This window comes from Pristis pectinata, chromosome 4, assembly GCF_009764475.1.
Source record: "Pristis pectinata isolate sPriPec2 chromosome 4, sPriPec2.1.pri, whole genome shotgun sequence".
Classification (NCBI taxonomy): domain Eukaryota; kingdom Metazoa; phylum Chordata; class Chondrichthyes; order Rhinopristiformes; family Pristidae; genus Pristis; species Pristis pectinata.
This window is the reverse complement of record NC_067408.1, coordinates 61,845,095-61,854,383: the sequence shown is the minus strand read 5'-3', so window position 1 is coordinate 61,854,383 and position 9,289 is coordinate 61,845,095.

Sequence of the window (9,289 nt, the reverse complement as noted above, 5' to 3'; positions counted from 1 at the left end):
TCTTTTGCCTGTCACCTACATTCTATATCCTCTAGTTCTTGGTCGCTCCACCAATGATGCTTCTGCCTATTCTGTCTATACCCTTCATGATTTTAAATGCCTCTGTCAGATCCCCAGATGACCTCCCATTTTACATCTGGAACAACCCCATCTTCTCCGGTTTATCCATAAAACAGTCGCCTCATCCTTGAGATAATTTTGGTAAACCTCTTCTGCACCGGTCCTTCACAGCTTTACTAAAGTGTGGTGTCTAGAATTGGACGCAGTACTCCAGCTGTGGCTGAACCAGTGTTTGCCATGACTTCCTTGCTCCTGTACTCTTTATGCCTCTGTTTACAAAGCTCAGAATCTCTAGCTTTTTTGACCACTTTGTAAATTAATTTATTATTGTCATATGTACGGTGAAAAACATGCCATCCATATAGATCATTTTGTTACAACAGTGCATTGAGGTAGTACAAAGGAAAACAAGAATAGAACGCAGAATAAAATGTTACAGGGAAAATGCAGTGCAGACAGACAATAAGGTGCAAGGCCATAATGAGGTAGATTATGAGGTCAAGAGTCCACCTTATTGTACAATAGTCTTATAACAGTAGGATAGAAGCTGTCCTTGAGCTTGGTGGTACGTGCTTTCAGGGTTTTGTATCTTCTGCCCAATGGAAAGAGGGGGAAGAGAGAATGTCTGGGTTGGAAGGGGTCTTTGATTATCTTGGCTGCTTTACCGAGGCAGCGAGAAGTCAACCTGGCCGTCCACTTTCAACAAACTATGCATATGTACCCCCGGATCTCTGTTCTTGTATCCTTTTTAGAATTGTGCCTTCTACTTTATATTGCCTCTTATCACTTTTCCTGCCAAACTATAACACTTCACATTTCTCATCACTAAATTTCATTTGCTGCCTGGGTATTATTTTGCTAACATTGCAAATAGCAATTTACAAAGCTAAGTGGTGCATAGTTACAGGCACTGAAAATTTAAATAGCACTTTAATGAAGGTTTAATTCCCTCAGTTTTTTTTATGTAGAATTAACTTTAGTTTGTAATGTGCATCTTTGATGTCATCAAGCAAGCCTCAGCTAACTTTTTTTGTTCAAGCGGTTGCAAAAGTAGATAAATGAAGTAAAAGACGCCCAAATTTTTCTCCAAGATACTTTGTCACCTAAATTGAGGGTAATGTGCACAAGATTATACGTGAAAAGTCAATTTAAAAGAATTGTAAATTCAGATGTGGGAACAGGCTCTATCTTTAAAGGAGCTGTTTTGCCTTTTGTTTCATACTTTGCTGACTTATAGTCTGTTACTGAAAAGTTGGGGTGAGGTGAAGACAATAACTCCGAAATCATTCTCACTGGTTGGTGAGGTGTAACAGAAAAGGGAAAAAAATGACAGGAATCTCTAAGGGAAAGGTTGGAAAATGTTTTCAAAAAAAAGGATGATTAAAGCTTAATTTTAGTATTTGTTAAAAAAATTAGAAATGTTGAAGAGTATGAAAAACAGAATTGCAGGATTAGATGTGTGGAATATTAAGAGCTATGGGGAGTGAGCAGGCAAGTGCTATTAGTCTATTGGGATACTAAAAGCTTAGGAGGAAGGGAGTGGGATCAAACTGGGTGAGTTGCTAAAGGGGTTAGTGAGATAAGACTTGATGGGATTATAAAGGGAATACAAACTGAGCAGAGAACAGAATTTGATTGGGTGAGACATTACTGGGAATGGGGGATATATTAAGGTAAGGTGGAGAACGGGATTAGACTGGTTGGAATATTATAGGTGAAAAAATGTGTTGAACATGTATAGGTACTTGATGCAAAGAAAAACATGACACAGACATGATAGGTTGGAGCAACAAACAATGTGCTGGAGGAATCAGCAAGATGAGCAGCGTCAGTGGGGGAAAAGGAGTTGTCGACATTTCGGGTCAAAACCCTACATCAGGTTCTTGATGCAGGGCTTCGACCCGAAATGTCGACAATTCCTTACCTCCCACAGATGCTGCTTGACCCACTGACTTCCTCCAGCAGATTGTTTGTTGCTCCATAAACTGACTTTTTGATCTGAACCTTCAAATCATACTTCATTTGCTTAGTGGTTTCTGGAATTAAGTTAATAATATGGCAGTGGGGGTATCTGCGATCTTGATGACCATCAGGTCCAATAGCATACCTCCTTAACCAGTACATCCAGGGATAGGGAAAGAAACAGTGAAGGGGGTAAGGAGATCAGAATCACATGAGTTGCAGAAAGAGAAAGAAGGTTTGGATTAAGAGAAAGAAAGAGGTAGAAAGAAAGAGCAAGAAAACCAGCAGAAAATTAAAAATTTAAAAATAATTAACTTTGTGCTGAGTAGATATCAACGTTTTTAGTTTCCATCAACGGACCACCAAAGGAGTGACTGTAATTCATGCATTTAACAGGGTTCTTATGATGTGAATTATATAAATGCCTATGGCTAATTCACTCACGTTTAACAGTGTAAATGCAACAATTTCATAACAGTGAGAGGACTTGCACAAATGATACAGCTGCTGTTTATTGTGAAGCTGAATACAATTCTACCAGTAGTTTGTGGTGAATCGGAACTAAAATGGTTGTTTTAGATGCTATCATTTTTCTCAGCATTCTGTGCAACAACCATTCAAACCAGTTGACCAAGAAAAACCTGCAACTAAACCATGAGATGCTCTGCAATTTTCTCTGCAGTGATCATAGTTGGTCATCTTTCCACAAGCTAGAGGAGCAAACTTAGGTTGACCATACAGGAGGACAGATAAGCCAAGGCCACAACTTCTGTGTAAGTGGACTTGAAAGATCCCATAGCAGGGGATTATTGCAAGGTCTCCTGGCCACTGCCTTCTGTTAACCCAATCAGTTTATATGGGTGTTTTGTTTCATTTGCCTCAACAGTGACTGCATTTCAAAAGAAGTTCTTAATTTCCAGCCAAGCACTTTGGGGATCTCCTGAGCATGTGAAAGGTATGATTTTAAACCTGTTTCTTCCATCAAATGATATAACTCTGTCTTAGCTGAATGAATATAATAACCCATAGAACCCTGCTGAAAATGGGTTGTAAAATGAGACAGTAGTACCTGGTATAGGCAATCCCCAATAACAGCTACTTCAATTTACACACATCTAGCACTGGTCATTTATTTGATTCATCTCCATTTGTTCAGATATTTACGCAGAAGGTGAGAATTGATGAGCAGATATGTTGGTCTTTAAAGAAAGTACAAAGATGATCCACTATTTTCTTTGTCATTTTTTAGGAATTCTCCATATAATTTAAGCAGGGTGTAGTTTGTGAAATGGGTCAGTATTAAAAAAAAAATCTCCATTGATGCAATCCATTTGGACCAGGGGTTTTATCTTTCCTAATTAAATTATCCATTTTCTCCACCTCCATCCCTGCACCTTCCCCCACTGCTTCCCCATTCAATCCTAAATGTTTTAATTTTTTTAAATCTCTTCTAATATTGTTAGTCACCCTAACAAATATAGAGGCAAAATAATTACATTTCCGCCACTCTTCTGTCATTACCCATGAGTTTATTTGTGTATCACTTAGTGACTACATCCCTATTCTGAATTTTCTTTTGTAATTTATGTATCTGTAGAATAATTTGTTCTTTCAATTTATATTCATTGACAATTTTATTGTTTTTTGCATTTATTATCACTTTTCTATATCTTTTTGCCTTCCTGTCCTCTGTTCTCCATTTACTTAGCGATGCCTTTAAACTTTAAATGTTACCTTATATTTTTCTTTATCCTTGGGCTGTCATGCAAGTCTGGGTTCTTCTCTGTAATGTAATTTCTCAGACCCCATTCGTCATTTCTTAACTATTTTTCACAGCTGTTCTATTTATTTATTTCTAGGTAATTTTGTTTTGTTTGTTTCCCTATTTCCAAAGCTACTCCCTTAAAATCATATTTTTCCCCAATGTATTTTACTTTGGTTATTGCCTTCCTTATACCTTTATAAATCTTTATCTTCTGACCTTGTACTGGGATCACTATTGCCTGGAAGCTCTCCTTCCTCTCTTATCTCTTCTGGTTCATTTTGAATTATTTGATCCCTCAGTACACTCTCACTTGCTAATGTATTTGGACATGTTTGTACGCATAGTACAAATTCCATTCCCTATACTCCCTCCACTACCTCTTTCCATTAGCTTACTTGTTTGTAGTTAAAGTCTCCCTGCATTGTAATTCTATGTTCTTTACTCATTTCACAATTTTGCACACAGCATTTCTTCCTCCAGCTCATTTCCAGTGTTGCGTGTTCATAGGCATGTACATGTCATAGGCATGATTTATACCTTTTATTTTATTTGAATGCATATACCTTTTGTTTAGGATCCACAATTAGCCTTGTCCCTTTTTGCAACTACCTTTCTGTCTGATTCATACAGTTATCCCATCTCCTTCTTTTGGATTATGTTACAACCACAATGATTTGTTGTCAGCACAGTCCTCTATGTGGACATATGGTTGGGTAAGTAATGGTTAGATAGACGATGTAGAGCTGGATAAATAGATAGGTAAATAAGTTGACAGATAATTGTGGATCAATGGACAATTAGGAAAGTGTGGGTGAATGACAGATGCATGGACTGATTGATCAGTAGGCTGATCCACAGATGGATTGTAGATGGAAGGCCAATAGTCACTAGGCGGATGGATAGATGAGTGTATGGAAAGGTAGATGGGTGAGTGGATGGCTGAAAAGGTGATCGGATGGTAACACAAATGTGAGATTGTTGGAGAGGCAGATACATGTGGAATAAATAGCCAATAGTAATGGGGGGTAGGGCCAACAGATTTTGGGTGGTCAGGGATTGGTGGTCAGATTTGTAATAGACAGAAGGAAAACGCAATCTCTGAGTGGATGGAGATGTATAAAGCTAGTGGTGAGGTGGGCAGTGATTGCATTCAGAGCAAAAAGATAAATAGTGGTTGAACAGATGGACAGAGAGGGATTGTTGGATACACACACAGGTAGACAGAGAGATGGAAGAATAGGTGAAAAGGTACTTGAGTGAATAAACGGACAGGATATAATAAGTGACAGCACTTGGAGGAAATTGGGATGACAGATGAGAGGATGGATTGTTGGTTGCTGTAGGGGCAGAATATGAATAAGTGGATGGGCAAAGGATGTGTGGGTTAATTAGAAGCTGGATAGACACTCATATTGGTTGTTTGGTAGCTGGATGGATGCATGGATGAACATTTAATGTTGAATGTATGGGCAGCTGGATAGGATGGGCGGAAAATATATGGGGAAGATGGGCAAATGGGTGGACATCAATGGAAGGGCAGATGGATATCTCTTAGGGGGATGGATGCACAGTTAACAAAATGAATAGGTGTATCAATGTATAATAGATGCGAGGATGGGTGGTGGATCCAAGGATAGATAGGATGGATTGGGAGATGGTAGATAGAGTGATCTGTGACAGGATGGCAGTTAGTTGGTACATGAATATACAGCGAGGTGGGAGGTTGGATAGGCATTGGATGTTGGATGGACATACAGATAGATTGTATGATGAACAGATGTATTTTGGATGGGGGTGCAAAATGGGTGAGTGGACAGACAAATTGGTATTTGGACTGATTCATGGACAGCGAGCAGACAGGTAATTGGTGACTGTGTGGACAAGATATGATGACATGTTGGACCATAAATAGATGATAAATTGGTGGAAAGATAGATGGAGGTAGGGGTGGATGGAGAAGTAACGGTTGGATGTAGAGATGGATGAATGGTCTTGTAGATGGTATGTGATGGGTGGCTGCAGACAACATGACAGATGGGGCAATGGTCACTATATGAATTGATGGATGGTTGCTAGAGAGTAGTTGATGGATGGATTGGATGCTAGATAGTGGATGGGTGAATGGGTTAGTGGTAGCTGATTAGGTGGATTGTTAGATGGGAAGATGAATGAGTAGATGGCAAATATTGTTATTCAAAGCTTTCAGAAGAATGATTCTGAACTTTTATTTAGACTATAATTTACTATACTTCTTTAGACAAACAAAATGCAGCATTTCCATTCGTAGAACCACGTAAAATAACTAATAAAGGCTGCAGTTTGGACATCCAGAATAAATTTCTGAATATTTTTAAGCAAGAAATGTAAGCATTTGCTCTCAGCATCAATTACTTAATTGGTTAAATGATACCATTTACTGAACCCTTATATTTGTTTCCTAGAACAATCCACTTCTGTTGTGCTTTCTTACGCACACTCTGTAGGTTTGAACTAACCAGTAAATCTTCACAAGTGTTGAGTGTTATTGAAAATATAGAGAAGTTTATGCATGGCCTTTGTGTATCGTGTATTGTCTAAAGTTAATTCACATTTCTTTGGGTTGATATCCAGTTTCAGAGATTAGACTAAAGGCACAGGAACGTAAGCTGTAAATTAAAATCATCATCAAACATCCAATCTCAGAGATTGATTTATGTAGGTTGTAGGCCAAATATACAGGAACATAGGCTGTAAATTAAAGGGTAATGTCATCATCAAAAATATCGAGCAGTTCTTTAGCTTTTATTCTGGGGAAGAATTTGAAGATTATTAGTTTTATGAATGTACAGTGTCATTCCAGTGACATCGTCATATACTTGGGTGTGTTTTATGCTATCGGACATGTAAACAGGTCTAATGAAAGGTCAAGGCTAAGTGAAAAGCCTGCAAAGAGATTTGCGCATCTGAAAAATCTGGGGCATTATCTTCAGAAGTGGAATGATCCTTCTGGAATACCAGCTTGGCTGGATGTTGAATTGGTCTGCATGAGGCACATCTTACGCTGGCCCTCACTGCAACACATGAGAAGGTGTTTGTCTAGGAGTCTGACTAAATACATTAACCAATTCTCTTTGCTTGATAAAGCTGTGTGGGTTTAATTTTTGATGGTTGTGCAGTTGCGATGTCAAATTAAGAGAGCTATCACAGGGAAAAGTGTTTGAAAGCACACCTCTAACATGGAATAAACAGTTACACTTCAGGAAATTATTTCCACAGGAAATTAGGGAAATTTTTACAAGAAGTAAAATGCTGAAGAAAGTCTATCACACTTATGTTTAAACAAAAACCTTAGTTCGCTGGAGAGTCTCCATTTTCTGAAAGGACAAGTTTACACTCTACTTTTTAGAATCCAAAGTTTTGCTTTCCCCGCTTTGTTACAGTGGAATCAATATCTCTGCTGTAACGTCTCCATGCAGTGTGATGAAAAGTCTCTGTCCCTCTCCCCTCACCATGCCTGTGGTGAACATGCTTACAGTGTAAATTTACATTAATGCATTCTGAGGCAGATCCATTTGATGAATTACAGTCTGAGTTGCATCTAAATGAATATGTGAATTTAGTCAGTTTTCTATGCAAAATTACTGTACACAAGGATCAAACTGGACTGAAACAAGGATTATGCATCTGTGCAATTCATCCAAACTACAAGAAGCCCCACCCCACCACCAGGGTTGGAAACTCTCTACACCATTGCTTTTCCTGTAAAATACCATTTCATTTTTCTGGCACTGATCAAAATGTGCACTAAAAGAATCTGTATATAACGATCAGGCTCGGAGTTGGTGAGCCGATTCTTGTGTCAATGGAATTCCATAGCCTGCTGAACATCTCTGTTAATAAAACGAATGCTACCGATACCATATGTCAACGGTTTTGTTTTAGAAAGATCTATTTTTGGAGCTTTTGAGATAGTTGTTCTTATGTACTCATATGTTTTATGTAAAAAAAAGGCCAATAAATTGAGAGTGTTTGTAATAGGCGTTGACTACTTTATATCTATTTCAGAGGATCATGTGAAGACCCGTGTCCATTTATTAGCTGAGTTCATGGGAAGGTAAAGTTGGGGCAGAATTTACTGCACCCTATATTCAAACATACCAGGAGCATTCCTGGGGATCATGTCAAATTCCAGCTAAATGATCTTCTGGAAATCAATAATTTTTTTGTGTGAGCTTCTGGCAAGCGCCAAGAGCAAATGTCTTGAAATCTACATTCTATTAATGGTATTCCCAGTGTAGAAATCATGGAGTCATACAGCGCAGAAACAGGCCCTTCAGCCCACCATGTCCATGCTGACCATCAAGTATCAAGACCATTTCCAGGCATTTGGCCTTTTATGCCTGAACCACTCAGGTACTCATCCAGATACTTCTTAAATGTTGTGAAAGTACCTGTCTCCACCACCTCCAATGTGTTCCAGATTGCAGCCAGTCTTTGGGTGCAAGATTTTTTTCCCCATGTCCCCTCTAACTCTCACAGAGTCAGACAAACAGGACCTTTGGCTCAACCGGTCCATGTTGACCAAGATGCCCAATGTGGAAACAGGCCCTTCAGCCCAAACAGTCCATGTCAACCAAAATGCCCATCTAAGCCAGTCCCATTTACCCACATTTAACCCATTTCCGTCTAAACCTTTCATATCTATGTACCTGTCCAAATATCTTTTAAATGTTGTTATTGTATCTGTCTCAACCACTTCCTCTGGCAGCTCGTTCCATGTACGCACCACCATCTGTGTAAAGAAGTTGCCCCTCAGGTTCCTATTAAATATCTCCCCTCCTACCTTAAACCTGTGCCCTCTAGTTCTTGAGGGAAAAAGACTGTGTGCATTTTCCCTCTCTTTGCCCCTCATGCTCCTCATCTTAAACCTTTGCCCTCTGGTTCAAGGATAATCATTGGTATTATTGCTCTTAAACTCTTCTCCACCCTGCTCTCTAGCTTATCCTTCTTTTATGCCAATAAGACCCTGAGCAAGTGATCAACCTTGACAAGGCCTAATTTAATGCTCACCAATTGTTACCTTGAATTAATAGTAAGCTCTACCCTTGAAGTGTTGCAGCCCTTTTCCTAATGACAGTTATTATTCTGTTCTGCAACAGTTTGTTTCTGCATTGCTTGTGAAAACTTTAGAATCGGCCGTGAAGAATGGAGCTGGAGTCTTGGCTCAGACCAAGTGGAGGTGGACGGTCGCTTCATGAACCAGTGGATTTTGTTATTGTTAAGTGCAATTTACATGGATGCTTTCTATTGCTTATCAGATTGAAACAAAAACAGAAGATGCTGGAAAAACTCAGGCTGTGGAAGGAGAACTGGTAAATGTTTCAGGTCTGTGAACTGGGGAACGAGAGAGATGCAAGTTACTTTTCTTTCAGTTTTCAGCTTTGCAGACTTAATTGGATTAGGTTAATGGTTTGCCAGAGGACTTTAACTGTGTTCCTTAACAAACTTGGTTGGACAAACTTG